Here is a 16,168-nt window from a genome sequence, read left to right on the forward strand (position 1 = left end):
TGAGTTTTTTCCTAGATGCAATTTGGCATTATATTTGTTTGCATCTATAAACATACATAAGAAATGGTGACGAACAAGAGGTGCGCTCTCTTAACAACTGCTGCACTGCTCACCCTTTCTCAGGCAATGACTATCCTGCTGTCACACTTGCACACTGCAGCTATCAGAAAAGATCAAAGAACCTTTTAGCAAACAAAAAAATATTTGGTACAAATACAGCAGAAAAAGCAATAAAATAAATGGCCTTCCTGCACTTCTAATTTAGTTGTCTTTCCATAGGTCTAGCTCAGCAGTCTGCCTCCCAGCCTGCATCCCAGACACATCCATTCCCCACTTCAGGAATCAAGGAACCAGATTACCAGGAACAATCTGCCTGTTAAACAGCCTAGAGTGACCATTCTTCATTCTGATAAATCAAGGCTTAAAACTTGCTAGAAAACAATTCTCAAAGTTAATGATTTGCTGTTGTTGCTTTCAAATGCATGCAGAGTATCCTTATCTGTGAAGCTACCCAATGGTCTTTCTTGTTGTTTCCAACTGCAATCCTGTCCCTATCCTATGTTGACAGAGTCTGTTTAAAACTAAGTAATTTATCATTAATCCTAGGTGTTACACAATTAACCTCCCAAATTAACAGGAAGAAGAGTTCAAAACCTATGACATTCTCAGCTCAAAGTCTTCTCTAAATAGTAAAAAAATGGAACACAATTGAACTTATCATTTAATAGGTCTTCTTCATTCAAATCTTTCCTGCAGTTATATTAAGAAAGATGTTTCCTTTGGGTTTCATATATGGCAAAATTTTAAATACAAGATTTTTTTGTTCCATGCAGATGTATTTAAGGGACATCAGTAATCAAACTCTGAAAAACAAGAGTACTGTAACATACTTCAGTACCCAACGTAGCATAGCTATAAATTCAGTAATTATGCAACAAATTAGGAATTCTTTTTTTTTTCCTCTTTCATTCCTTAAATTCATTTGTATTACAGTGCTCTCCTGATGTCCAAAGAGATACAACAATAAAAACTGCCAGTTCACCAACAATGATTTATGCATCAGACAGGCCAGTGGTGGTATTTAGAAAATTTTAGCAACAAACACTGTCAAGTCCACTCACAATCTTCACACTGGATGAGTTGGGAGACCATGGTCTGGGGTGGTTTTAGTCTTGCTTGTAAGGGATGGGATGTTGAGGGTGGGGTGGGCGGTGTTTAATTTCAGAACTGATTGGGATTGTAAATTAATAATTTGGGACTTGATTGCTAACAGCCAAGACATTATGGGACATTCTGCACTGGAAGATTTGAAGTGGCTGAGGGAAAACTGCTCCTAGTGATTAATAACACCTTTGCTCTACACTTCCTCCAGGCAACGTGCTCTCAAAATAATGTGTGGGAGGCCTGGGCTATGCAACCAGGCTCCACTGAGAGCAGGAGGTTTGTGTGCTCTTCACGCACCTACAGAACAGGGAGGAAAATCTTCGCCAAAGATGCAAGAGATGCATATTTCTTTTCTAACCAGGAAGGCCTGTGTGAATGACTAGCTAGGTAATGGTTTATTCTGGTAACTGTAACATAAATGCTTCCTCCCTGTCTGATCACACTGTTAGCTCCTCAAAGCATAACAATAAGCAATCAACATAGTAAGGCTGTGGCTTTACATCTTGCATACCACAATTAACACTTATTTTTGTCATCACAAATTCCAGTCATTCACTTGCAAGTGGCCTCCCCCTTGGAGATGATCACATATGTGTGATAATTTTTTTTTTTATTTACTTTTTTAAAAACTAGATCTTTTTCAAACAGTGTTTACTCCTTCAGTTATTCTGAGGGAAATGCAGGAGAATGTATTCAGAAAGTTGAAAGCAATTGGCTCCCATACCTGGTAATGCAGGTGGGGGGGCTCCGATTTTTCATATTTAACACTCTGACACATCGCAGTGTTACAGTATGTGTTTCGGTGCGATCCCAGCACCTCGTGGATGCTGATGAAAGAAAGGTAGCTCTCATTTATACTCTGGCAAATCCTGGTGCTATGCTTCCCCACCACATATCAACACAGCCTAGCTAGCCATTTAGCTTATCATCAATCTACCTAGATGCATATGCACAAAAATGTCCTGAAAATGCTTTGAGGCTTCTAATGGTCCTGACACTCTAGTCCGACTACAAACAGCTGTGTCAAAAATAGCAGATTTACTCCAGAAATCTACAGAAAGTGAATCTGTAACTGATAAGGAAACTGCCAGTATGAAACACTTACCATGGAACTATCCTGCCACTGTGATCCCACGCTGCTGATGTGCGCTGGGAACAGTCCCCTTCCCTGTACAAACCCTTCAGCCAGAGAGGAGTCACAACCTGCTTGTGTGAGGGATGAGAGCACTTTAATACCATGGACAGGCTGTCACCGTTGTCCTGTGGTCATTAGTGTTAATTGCAAGATATTAGTGAAGCACAAGTGATGGCAACTGGTGAGGAAATCACCGATCTTGCAACGGCTAGTTCTGTCTTTAGCTAAAACCATTTGGAGCAAAGCCCTGCCCTTTCTACTAGCTAGGAAGAATTTTCTATAGCCAAAAACTTAACCAGAAGCAGGACCAACACATACCTGGAGATGCAATCAGAGCTCAGGATAACCATCTGCTCAGTACAGCAGGGAGGGAAGTAAAAAAATGCAAAAGTATTAAGCTCCAAAAGTTTGAGAATCTGACAGGCATGAGATGGCTCACCACTTCTGGGTTTTTGCACACTAACAAAGCTGTATTCAAGCATAATGAAAATGCCTTTTTTCTCCTTCTGGAGAAACCATAATGAGAATGCAGCATTGTGTATTATTGTTTGGCTGTTTATTTTGGTTTTGGTGGTTCTTTCCTCAAATGTGTTTGTATAAAGTTTCAGGCACGGATTCTCTAACTTTTTACTGAAGTCTTCACAAGTACTCCCTCTTCAACAATGTATCTAAAGACATTTTGATGTGTAAAAGCTCATGAAGAGTGGTTAATGTGATAAAAGCAGAAGCTTGAAGCAATGACATCTAAAGAAAGTCTCAAGATCTTGAAATCAGATAGAATAAAGAGAAGGCTAAAATGACAAACATGTTTGATCTTATGTACTTCAACAGAAAATCATTTCTGAGCCCTGTCTTATCCTATAAAAGAGCTGATGAATGTCTTGGATTTAGATACATGTAGCTATATTTGCTACTGAGAAAATTACATACTTGCCCCTTTGCACTAGTGCTGTGTTTTGGGAGTTTGAGTTTATTGATTTAAAAACCCAAATCACCCACTTCATTCCTCCTCCCCTCTCTGCCTAAAAACGTATTCAAGTGGAAAACAGAAGTCAGCTCTTTTGTACAAGGAAGGAATTAATTTCCTTAAGGAAAAGCAATGAAATGCCTCCAAAAATGAAGTACTGAGATGATTTTTGGGTCAAGCAGGGAAAAGCAATGTATGCAGAAGGTAGCTGTTGAGTCAAGCGTTGTCACTGCAACACAACTATGCCATTTACAGGGGGAAGGGCAGATAATTAGAGTGAGAGAAGACAATTTCTATGGCATTAAACCTGTAAATGAAGGAAGAATATGGAGGAATAAAATGGCCTGAGCCCTAAACCTGTCATTTCTGTATTCACGTCTGGAGCTCACAGATCAAGACAAGCAGAGAGCTTGGTAACAAGGAGGTGAAGTTGATCATCCAGCCGACCTTACATTTACCAATGAACCTGTATAGCACAGACAAGCGTAGACCTAGAGCCCTTCCTTTAAACACATAGGCTCCACTCTTGCAGAATTAAAGGAAACTTGCTTAACATTTACTTGTACTTTGAAATACTTAATCCCTCAAGCCCATAAAGCATGTAAAGCCTCTAAAAATGGTTTTTTTTTTACACAAGAAAACTGATTTTTCTTCTCTGCATTCAAGAGGTTCCTAGTGCAACCCTTCCAGCTACAGAAAGGTTTTAGCATACCGCAGCCCTGATTGAGGAAAGTAGTAGTTGCTTTATTGTAAGTGCAGCATTACATGTACAACTGTGAGCTCCACATTCAGGGGCAAGGGGGCCTTGAAACTAAATGATGGTGCATTAGAAAAATTAATCTCTATTAAATGGTGTCCCGTTCTTTCATCTCGCAAGCAGGTGCAAAGAGAAGCACAGAAGGCTGAGACGGCAGTCTCTAGTGATGGATCCACCTAGCCAACAAAGTAGCCTAGCTTGTGCTTACTAGTACATTCCCTTTCTCATAAATCTGCTTTTCTTCCCCCCACCCCAGTCTCTAAAAGACCTATCTGTTCTCTTTGGTTAGTTACTGATGCCTCTGTCCACAGCCAAGCCGTTCCAACCTCCGGATGTTCTTGTCAGCAAGTCACTGTCCTAAATGCAAAGTATCTGCATACACAAAGTCTCCTAATTGTATGCAATAAAACCTGCTACAGAAGAGTAAGGAGGAAGCATCAGCTCCAGAGCAGTGGAGGCTGGGGCTACCTAAGCCACTGTGCATGGGCCACAGTCAGCAGACAGCAGCAGTTTTAATATTACTTGAGGGACTCTCCAATTCCTTACGCACCCACAACTCTGGTATTACACTGAAGTTACACTTGAATGTACAATATTTGCATTCCACTTGCTAATTCGTGTTGCTTGTTCTCTCTAATCTCAACATCACAGCACAAATCCTTTTCATGCTCTATTTCCTATGCAGTGCAGCCTCCTGGTTTTGTAAGCAACATTATTCTTCCCACTGAGGTTAATTTCTATACTAGAATATGTACTGGCTCTAACTTCCTCTCACCTTCCCCACTTTTCAGGAGGAGCTACACCAAAAAAATAGTCAAAGGAATTTTTTCTATTACCATTTAAACACCATACAGGCTACTGAAAGGGCACTAGTAACTTCTGTTCTTCATCTTCTAAGGCCTGTTTCGAAGCCGGTGAGAGCTGTTATATTCACAGGGTTGTGGACAAAACGACTTCTGACCAACAGACAATCAAAGCAGTTATAAGGCATCAGTGTGAACATACTACGGAGTCAGTTAAGGAAGATGAGAGAGACAGTCTGCTGAAGGCAGCCTTGCACCTGCATGGACTGAATCAATGCAGAGGAGGTAAACGTCAATCCTGAAGGTGGCAGGGGAGCAGAAGAAAGGTCCATGAGGAAAACTGAATGAGTCTGTGGAAGGCCATGGAGTGTGGCACAGATTTCGCAGGGTACTTTTCAATATGTGTGATGTCCCCCCAAAAAAGCCTTTTAACTCCTTTGGCTTTGCTGGCTAGGTGACACTTTCTGCAGCTGCCATGCAGGCCCACTTTTCAAAACAAGCCAACAGCTAAATGTACCTAGCCTAGATCAGCACATCAGTCTCTGTAAGAAGTTGTCAGCTGTCCCTGATGAACACTGACCAAAATACCCACTCCTTCAGTTTTGGTTTCTTTTCTGTGATGTCTGCAATGTCACATCAGAACTGGTAGATCTTAGCCTGTCCTGGTTTAAGGTCTGGTTTGGCACCCAGCGAAAGTCATGTTGAGTAAAGGCTCATTCATTAGTTTTGTATCTGCTGACTGAACACTAAGACATGATTTCGGGATGCATTTCCTAGTTCTATAGCAGAGAATATAGGATTTCTTACATACACAACTTGCAAATGCTATAGGAGAAAACACAGCCTGTGCTGTGCAGTGTAATTTAGACCATATGTAATGACAAATCTTTCCAAGCTGTATTTTTGCTGATGCTCTCTGACATTTCTTTGTGCTGGGGTATGAGTTATGTAACAGTGATTCTCAAAAGACTTCAACAAAAGTGTCCCCAGCTTCAGCAACACTGTAGCTCTTTAAATTATGCCTCATCCGTGTGCATGGACACATGCAATGGAAGTTGTGATATAGTCACCTTTTTTCCCTCAATGCTTGCTTCCCACTTGCACAGGAAAGGGTATGGCTTCTTCTTTTGGCTGTGGGGCAACGAGTTTTATTTCTCTGTGTTTCCTTATGAAGGTATCATTCCCGAGTATGTCAGGAAACAGCAGCAAGGCATTTTTGCATGGCTTATAATTAAAAATTCATCATGAACTTTACTTTTTGCAGCATGCGGGGGCAAGGAAACATCCAGTGTTACTGTTCCAAGTCCACTTTATACTAATGCTTAATAGTAGCTACATGAGTGATGTGGAGTTAGTGAGCATTAAGAGCAGCACATGCTTTAAATAGCTGCTCATTTCTGCTGTCTTCTGCGTGCTCAGAAACGGCTCAAAGTACGGCACAACAGAAATCAGCTCGGTTTTGTGTCTAAATTCCTGCAGGTTTTGCTGTGTTCAGTGAAGGTGCAGAGCAATCATGCTAGTCCTGCAGGAATAGGGATTGTATCTGTAACTTGTTAACACATTAAGTCAGTTTTGAAAGTATCCTTCTGTTGCCGCCCATCTGTTGAGGGAAATGTAAAAGGCCAAGATGCAAGGCTGGGACTCAGCCGCACAAATGTCACTCTAGATGCTCCTCCAGTTGCCACTTCAGATCAGTGTAGCTCTTTTGCAAGTCCTGTGCTACATCCCTTGGCCTGCTTTGGGTACCTCTGGGTTTTAGGCAATTGAACTTCAATTTTTAGGCCTTCAGATTGAATTTCCGGCTCTGCAACAAGTTCATCTGAGACTCATAGCAAATCTCTTGATTACTCTGCAAGACACAGGTAATGATCCTTTCTATTTAAACAGTAGGAGGCTCAAAGAAGAACAGTTACTACACGTACATCTAGATCCTAACACAGCAGGACCTCAATCTTAGCTGATCCTCATGCACTAGGCCATTGATATTTGTTTCATCTCTCTCCAAGCTGTCAGCATATTCTGGCCAAGAGAACAGCCTGCAGGCATTTCAGGGATGGAGACCGGATATTTTAAAATGTTAGTTCTGCATTAGGCTAAGAAATGTAACCATTCTGGGACAAGTCATTTTGCTGCTACTGGGCCAAGATCATTGCCACGCCACGGTCGGCAGGCTGTATTACAGAGGCATTCGACTTGAAATTGCTGACCCTTCCACTTGTGCACCTCCTGTTCTCTGAAGTACCACCATGTGCATACGAAGTGGAATATAGTACACAGCTGTATTTTTATTCTCTTCTGGGAAAAAAAAAAAAAGAAAAAAAAAAGAGGTGGGGTGAATTATCTTATCCCCTAGACAAAAATGCTTTCTACACAATGGTAAGCTGTCTATGTTTTTGCCTTACCCACAGCAAAGTTTCACGTTGTACTGACTTGTGGGAGAACATTAACAGAATACCCATTCCTGCCTCCAAAACAACTCCCTTTTTACCTCTGTCACTAATTCAAAATTGTAAAATACATAATTATACTACAGTTTTTCATTCTCTCTTGTATAGCACTTAAAATATTTTGTTCACTTACCAAATGTTTTCTTTCAGTATTTATGGTCTGGACGCTTTTCACATGTCTTGGACTACTATAGAGTCTCCAAAAACTCCTTTCAAAAGCCCTTATTTCTGAAACCACTTTTGTCTGTTTTTTTCCATTCACTCTGCTCTCCAGAGTACATCTTAACAAAGTCACCTGCTTTTTTTTTAATATATATATCAACAGCAGTGCTTAAGCGTTTAAAAATAACAGATTACATTTTACTTGAGAGCCGACAGTATAAGCTTCAGCCAAACCATGAGAACAGTTTGGACAAACTGCCTTTTCTCTGGCAGATATTTTTTCAGACTTCTTAAGTGGGGAGGAGGGTGAGTGTGACCCACGCATGCGAAGTTGGGGCGAAGGGGGCAGCCTGTGGGCTGGAGCCTGCAGAATGGAGAAATTTGTGCTTTGCAAATCTCTGAGATGCAGCCAACGCAGGACAGTGATCTCTGCCACAGCCTGCTCTTTTGGAGAGCACTCCATTTAAAAAATGAGCTGGAAGAGTATGGGCTAGCAAAAGCTTAAACTGTTCTATTGAAAACAGACAATTTGCCAGGTTTGGCTGACAATACTGAGTAACAAACTAGGGATCTCCACGCCTTCTCTACATGGAAAAGACAGTTCAACGTATGGAGGCTTTTAGTGCTGTAATGGTTGAGCAGATAAAAATGGGAGGGTTATTCTCTCCTGCTTTTTCCTGTCAAAAAAACCAAGATGGGAGAGGAATCACCCTCTTCATCTCATTGCCGTGGGCAAATCTGAGTTCAGGAAACCAGTCTCTTCCCTCAGAGAGGACGGCACTGCTGGGTGGCTCCTCCCAGCCTGGGGGCTGTGGCACCTCCATGGAGGATGAAGCGACTGAAGGTGGTTTACTGCCATACAAATGTGATTGCTTTGTTGATCATCAAGAAAGATGACATGCCACTCACAAGCAGTGTGCTGGGAAAAAGAATTTTTCATGGGAACGTTTGTAGTTTACAATTTAACACAAAACCTGTTAAAGCACAAAAGCAGTCTGTTACAGTCCAGAAACACTGTGCACAGCAACTTTTGGTGTTTATTTATGAAAACAATACAGTGTGGTTCCAGTGGGAACTGATCAAGTTGCATAAAAGATTTAAGAGTCTATTCTGTAGCTGTAATAATGCTTTTAGCACTTTCTCAGATCCTTCCCTATATTCCAACATAGTGGCTTGTGGTAGTTTATCTTCTGGACCATAAACTATTTTATGCCTTCAGTATTTTGGAAGTGGTATCATGATAAAACAGATTTAAACCACAAAATAATACACACATTTGCTGTTTGGAAATGTGTTAAATCTGTTTTTGAGAAACTAACTGCATGTAAAGCCATTAGCACAGTATTGGTAATACTCTAGAATATCACTCTAAAAGTGATGGCAGGTTCTTATTAACAACTAATATGTTTTAATACAACCCTGTTGAAAAATTCATCATTGAAAAACCATGTTCAAGAAAAAAATGTGATTCCTCTTTGATATTTTAAAGCAATTTAGTTTGGTTTGGTTTGGTTTTTAATAATTTACTCTAAAGAGTTCTTGGAGCTTTTTATGAAATGAAAACTAAGGGGTCTGAGGTGGGTTGGTTTTCTTTTTTTGGTTCTTCTTTAAAAATATAACAGACATTTGACCCATACCCACGCTTTTCTAAATGTTCAGCAGCTAAATATGTCAAAATTAAGAACTCAAATTTAACATTTAAAATAACAATACTCAAGGCAGGCTGATACTGTCCTGAGTTCCTGTTAGCATGGCCTCAGACAGGGCAGTTTCGATGTGTTACTCCTGTGAAGAGAATTCAGGTACTGTAGCTGGTGTGAAGCATTAGCATCGATATCCACGCTTTAATAGGTACATGAGAAATAACCCCCTCTGCGGTGCTTAGGAGAAAGTAATTCCATTTAGGACTACATAAATTTTCAGTTTGTTAATTAGGTTAAGAGAGGAAAAATAACATTAGGAACTTTCACTGGAGTTGTATTAGCTTCAAAATTGCAAAGAAATTGAAAGAGAATTTATGTTATCCAGTAACTTTGGCAATCAGCTGTACTCCCAAACCAGAGCCCCAAAACACTAAAATCTTCACTAAGACATCTGTTCTTTCTTTTTTCTCATTTTTTTAAAATAATTTGCTTTTCATTATAATTTTTCAAAGACAAACAGCTTGTGAAATAGTTATCCAAATATATAACACAGAATTATTCTGAAATCTGTCATTTTAGGAAGCATTAGCCAAAGTAGATGTACTCAGCTCAGGTATGCCAGGTCACACATAGGAATTACCCCAGGGAAATGGCAGGCAGCTAAAGCCTCTTTTGAAATCATCAGGTCCCCCTTCAAAAATGATTCGGCATGCTGAGATCATGTCCTGTCATCATGTTAGCTTTGGTTGGGACTCTGGAAACTACTGTTAACAGGATCACCGATTGCCAGTAACCGAGATTCACTGAATCTCACTGAAAGATTTCAGGAGTGTGGAGGAATGGTCAGAAACGTTTTTGATAACAGACAGGAGTTGAGTCTAAATCAGAAATCAACTTTCTATTAGAAAAGTTTTATCAGTTTCAATGAGATTAATCCACTTCAAAAACTCACGGAATGGTGCTTTAGACACACACTTGAGAGGAAGAGCTTGACAAGTGGCCTTTGAATTCCCAGCTGAGGATCCTGATCAAGAGAGGGAGAAGCATGCATGTGTGTCTGTGCTGCTGAAGACCCTCACTAAGCCTTTAACTTCTCACAGGTGAAAACACATTTGTTCATCTATTCCAACATGGAATAAGAAGGACTTGGATCTCTTCTGAAAGTAGCCATGAATTTCTAGCTCAATACTTACTACGCTGAGGAAAAAAAGGAACTTATCCTTTAATTCAAATCCACTGAAGTAACAAAGCTGGCAAATGACCCAGACCTGTCTCTTGCTTACCAACAGTTACACCTGCTCTTAAAAATTCTACTTTCAGACCTGGGTAGTTGAGCTTATCCAGTGTGTTCACCACATGCCAGTTAAGTAGAAGTTCGAGTGAGGCATCAATGGCCTCACATACGACTGATAAGTCTTAGGGACTAAAGCTAGATGCCATCTCTCAGCATCTTTCTGTAAGCACTGACCCTCTTTCCGAGGTTCCTACTTCCAGAAACTCAACTTTAGGTGTTTAAGTGTTTGCAGTGGCTGAGCAGAGCAATAGTTTGCCTCAGGTGTAGGCCAATACATGACAAGTAACGTCTGCCTCGGTGTGATCCCTGTCCACTCTCCCTTTGCTGGCAGTCGAATGCTGGCAGCTCTCGGATGTGTTGCCTCGCTCGTGATCACCGGCAGGTCTCAGAACTTTTGAACCAAGCCCTGTCTAACACGGGAAATCTCAAACCAGAGCAGGCAGGATTTATCTGGGGGCAGGTTTGAGAAGTAGTCCCCTTCAGAAGACCCTCCATCAGGCTCTTTGTGGCCAAGGGTCCTTGTGGGCTGGGCTTGATAACCCACAGGGACCATCATGGGCAAAGTGGTCCTGGTGCAATCATACTTGCCACCTTCCTTAGGGGAGGAGCAGCAGGCAGAAGAGGGGGAAATCTGGGTAAAAGTTGGAAAACTGCTGCTCCAGTCTCAGGAGACAACCTCCCTTTTCTAGAACTTGTCAGAGAGGGTGCTGAGCTATGTAACGGGGGGTCACCGGTGCAAAGAGTATTCTGGCACGACTAAACAGCCTCACTTGGAACACAAGGCAGCCACAACTGCAGGAGTGCAACACAAGTACAAGGTATATACCTCAACACACTTCAGGAGTCAGCTCCATGGTGGGCATGATACCCTCCAGCTGTACTTATGTTTTCCTTTTGGTTTTTGGTCCCTGCTTGTCATCTGCAGCACATACTGAAGGGAACAACATGCACCTCATTATTTAGATTTACCGTTCTATTTGTAGCACTTCAGAGCAACACAGAAGGGTTTAATAATCCTCCCCCCACTAACTAAGGGCTGAGGAAATCGGTGGGGAACCACAGCCCCACTGTTTGCTTCCCCTGGTGGTGGGGGCTTCTTTTAGCTGCTGCCTGCCTGATACTGCTTTGTGTTCCAAGAGGCGTTTGCTGCAGTCTCTTGATGATTTTGCGTGTCAAGCAGGCATCTGATCAGACTTTTAACCTGGGGGAGGGAAGCAAAACAAAATTCTGGTGAGTTAAATTACCTTCTGCTGCATACAATCATCCAGCACAACACAGCTCGGCAATAACATTCATGTTTCCATTAATAGAAAACACTCTGATTGCACTCCAGAGATATTTTTTTTTTTCCTTTCGGTATAGAAGTGATCCATTCAGATTGGAACTGCCTGAACAAAGCCTAGGGGCTCAGACACCACCAGCAGCATCTCTCTAAATATCTCTGTCTTATTGTGTAATCTTGACATTGACTTGAAGGAAATGTGCCAATTGCTGAAGCTATAGGGCTCTGTGTATATAAAACACACTTAGCTGAGTGGCCCTATGGGGCAACATGAGTTATTTGCTGATTTAACTCAAGTAAATCATGATAATACTTCAAGAGAATTGTCTTGGCTTCAACAAAATCTGTCAAAGCATTTTTAAATAGAACATTTAATCCGTGCCTCACTCTCTCATGTTGTGAAGTAAAGAATTAAAAACATGACTATGCACTATGCTGGTACAAGCCTGAAAATTCCGATGAAACACTTGGGGGGTGGGGTGGGGTGGGGGGGGAGAAGCAGGGCATTTTCTAACATGCTTAAAGATATCTTAATTTTTCTAAATAGATAATAAAAGCTTGTCTCAGGAGCTTTCAGTCATCTTGAAAAATGTATCAGTATATATAAGCATATATATAAAAACAGTAAGAAAGATGATATCAAAAGACCAGAATCCACATTTCATCCTGTATCTATAGAGGGACTGCCTCCATCAAGCTGACAGGTGCCCGTATACCTCAGAGGTAAAAGTGGCTAAAGTGCTGACAGCAGAGTAGTCACACTTGGCTGAAAGACAGCCGAGCTGTCAGGCCGTCTGGATCTGGCTGGAGGAGCGAGTGGGACTTGCAGAGGCTGGAGACTGTGGATGTGGAATTACATAACCTGGGATGTTACACTATTTTACATCCTCGGTCCCTGAAATGCACAAGGAATAGTTACAGTCCCAGCAGAAGGACACCACCCCTCCAGTCATTTTATTAATGTTTCTTTTTGGTTTAGTGATGGCTTGCGTAGCTCCAGGCTGTCTGCTCTGTTAAAATCAGCAACCATGCTTTGTGATGGAAAAAGTCATCCTGTTTTCTCAACGAAGGTAAATCATTCACAAATCAAGAAGGGATGCTGCAGCCAGCCCTTAATTGAATTTTGTGACATCCTGAATGACAATGCATGAATCTCCTCTCCAAATCAGGAATGAGGAATTATTACACAGAAGGATAAACGGGATAAAAATTAAAATTAATACTCCTGGAAAACAAATCAAGTACTTCTGTAAATCTGTTTACTGGCATTTCTGCTCATGGACTCGCCAGTTAAAAGTCTCTGTTATTGAACCCAGACCCATCAGAGATGATCATTGCCTAATTCCATGCCTTTTACTCCTGGTAAAAAACCATGAAGTTGCACAGAGCATTAGAAACATTACTTCAAGTAGTATGGTAAACAGACTGAGCTTATTAACCTCTGTATAAACAAGTAAGGTATGAGTTGGATTATGGAGGGTAAGACTCATGTTTACACACATTCATCTCACATAATTAGACATCTAGGGTGGGGATAGGGTGTAACCACAAACACAGGAGAAGAAAATTGATCTATTCTCTGAAACTGCCCGCCTTTTACAGTGAGATCTAAAAGTAGATCCTATCAAGTAATAATTTGCTATGTCATTTACAACATTTAGAAATGAAAGTAGCAATTACCAGCCCTCTTTATATGTCAAAGGTTGCTAGACAAGGTTGGCTCAGCATTTTCACAGCAAAGAGCATTCAGGTCTCTCAAATTCAGATCTCTGTTGTAATCGACACCAGAGGAGTCTGTCATAAAATCAGCAGAAACAACCCAGGCAATCTAGTTTATGGACAGCTCTTCTTGTGGCAATGTTATGGAAGATTAAGGCTGGGAGACTTGCTTATTCCTCATTGCAGAAGTCCTTCCTTGTTAGCAATTTGGAAAACTTACTCTATTTTTGCTTTTACTGGGAATAGGAGTAAATAAGGAACTTCAATGAAGAAATTTTCTAATGTAGATCAACTCCACTATATACTTAACATTCTGTATATTGCAATGAGTTAATATGAGGTCACTGGCACTACTGGTGAGATTCTATCACAAGCTATTCAGGATTAACTCAGTCTCTTTTCAGAATAACTTGTTCTTAAAAACTGGGGCTTTTGCTGAGTAGTTATCTACTCTACTGAGATCAGGAAATAATGTTTGGGGTTTTTTTTAAAAAAAGTTTAATTCATAGGGTTTGTGGAAGGAGTAGGGCAAGGGAATTCCGGGTAACCTGGGGAAATATTTTCTTTTTGCTTGGTCTCACTGTCTTTTGCCACACCAACTGTCCTCTCTGAAGCTGAGCTAACAAGTCAATACTTGAAAACCTCAGCTTGCAGTCTCTTGTAAAAGCAAATTGTACGCGAGTTTAGCAGACTTCCCAAGTGCTTCTTCTCCTAGCTGAAAAAAAAACATAAGCAAACCATCACAAAACAAAACTACAATTAACACTAACAGAACTTCAATATGAAAGCAATTTAATTGTAGGTTAAAAGAAATTTCACCTCAACAAAATACACTATAAAACAGTTGAAGCATACAGGATTACCCCTGTTAAGAGGTTAGGTATGTCTGTGAGATGTTTTTAAAAAATGAATAAAAAGTTGGTGAGGCTTTTGCTTTTCCTGTGAAGGATTTTTTTGCACCCATCTCATCCCTTAGGAATCTGTTTGTGGGAATGCAGGAGCAGCTGATGGCTTTCTGGGATGCCAAATATCATGTCTTTGGGGTGAGGTTATTATCATTTTCAGTTCTTCAAATGTGTTTAGTATTATCGTGTTTGAGACCACTACAATGGGAAGGGCTGTTTTACTGTGCTCCATGGTCTACTTTACACATGGGAGTCTGGCATGTTTGTGTAAGTGAAGATGGTGTCAAAATATGAGTTTCTCTCATGTAACATAGAATTTGAAGCCAAATGGTTAGGTAGATAGCAACTGGCTGGTACTATTGCAATTACATCTAATGAAAGACTTGGGTTTAGGTCTGACTGGGGTTTAGGTCTTTCCTGGTGTGTGTTAGCTGTCTATGTAGTTTTTCATTAGCAAACGACACCATCTGAAACCTTGCATTTTGTCAAAGGTTGTCTTTTATTACGAATTAATTCAAGACAAGACAAGGGGTATGTGTTAGCTGTACCTGTTGCAGGGTAGATTTGATGGTTCCTATATACGTCACTGTTCACAGCCGCAAGCATTTTCTGTAAGAAGTATATCTGAAAACCAGACTGGGAACCTTAAAAGTGCTGGGACTGGTGAGTGCCTCCTGCTCTAAGAAACAAGCCTGCTTTTTTTTTGAAGAGGGTGCACAAGGCCACAGAAACCCAGCCCAGCAGTCTTAAGCGCAGTAGTGGGGAGATCCCTTTCCCTTCATACTGGTGAATGTGGGGGAGTCCTTCTAGCCTGGTACAAGGGTGAAGGATTTGGTTTGAAGGCTAAGCAATCAGCCTGAATCTCTGATCACGGCTCTTGACATTCAGGAATTTCATTTTCTCACACTACTTATTACTGTGCACAGCTCTAAACTATAGGATAAAGCAGGGTTAAAAAAAAAAAGCATTTCTGAGTCCCCAAGGCTTAGAAGAAATCCTCTTGTTGGGCACCTGTTTGATGCAGATTTCCCTTTATCTACATAGATTCCTGCTGAATTTCACCTTTTCATGATTAAGAAGGCAAAGTTTGTTCAGACCCTAAGAAGAGCAACTGCCTCTTACTCACTACTTGTGTGGAAATGTCTACATTCTTTAGATTCAGCAATGATTGTGGGTAAAAGGTCTTTCTTAGGTATGGCCCAATGCCCAAATGATTTACTGCATCAGTACTTTTTAATTGAGAGCTTTTAAAATTGAGAGCTGAATCCCAAGTTTTCAGTATCTCTACTTTGTGCCTGGCTCGAGAGCAAACTGAGTGTTCAGTGTTCCCAGTTTTGACATTCTGCAATTTTACACAATTTCACAACAGCGTCCTTTTTCTGTACACGGGTTTAAATATTTCAGGATTAAGAAGAGCTCACCCTGTGAGCTGACAGTCACACAGGGAGTGCAGCTCAGCATTCAGGAGCTGAGAAAAAAACCTTCGTATGCTGATTTTCTTCAGACTTTGGAATAGCTTATTTCTGGCCAGAGTGGAAAGAGTGAGGCTGTCAGACCGCCTTCTGCAGGAGGGAGCGACCTCAGCCCAGGGGAGGAGCAGGACAGCCATCCACGAACAGCTTGTGAGCGCTTCCCAGGCTGACTTCTGTGTCGGAAGGCGCCACAAACCAGAGTCAGCGACCGTAACAGTGCTCCCCTGCATGAGCACAGACAGCAAGCTTGGGATTCAGGACATGTTTCCCCCTCTTTCGTAGATTATTTTTTTTCCTCCCTCTGTTGTCAGCTTATTCTTAGGCATGATAAAATGAGGATGAGAATGGTCATATAATTATTTTCATTATAAAAACATTTGAGAGTTCACTACAGAGTTTATCTTTCTTTTTCCTCCCT

General features: G+C 41.1%; 1 long non-coding RNA gene across 1 annotated transcript in view; it reads right to left on the reverse strand.

Moving 5' to 3' along the window:
• Positions 1-16,168, reverse strand: part of LOC114011895 (uncharacterized) — a 317,148-nt gene that overhangs the window by 254,910 nt on the left and 46,070 nt on the right. The window contains exons 10-11 of the long non-coding RNA XR_008745696.1: positions 12,371-13,013; positions 114-11,573 (exon numbers count right to left, since the gene is read on the reverse strand). This is a non-coding gene — a long non-coding RNA (uncharacterized LOC114011895). The remainder of the gene's footprint in view (positions 1-113; positions 11,574-12,370; positions 13,014-16,168) is intronic.

The sequence above is a fragment of the Falco peregrinus genome, chromosome 2 (genome assembly GCF_023634155.1).
Source record: "Falco peregrinus isolate bFalPer1 chromosome 2, bFalPer1.pri, whole genome shotgun sequence".
Taxonomy (NCBI): Eukaryota; Metazoa; Chordata; class Aves; order Falconiformes; family Falconidae; genus Falco; species Falco peregrinus.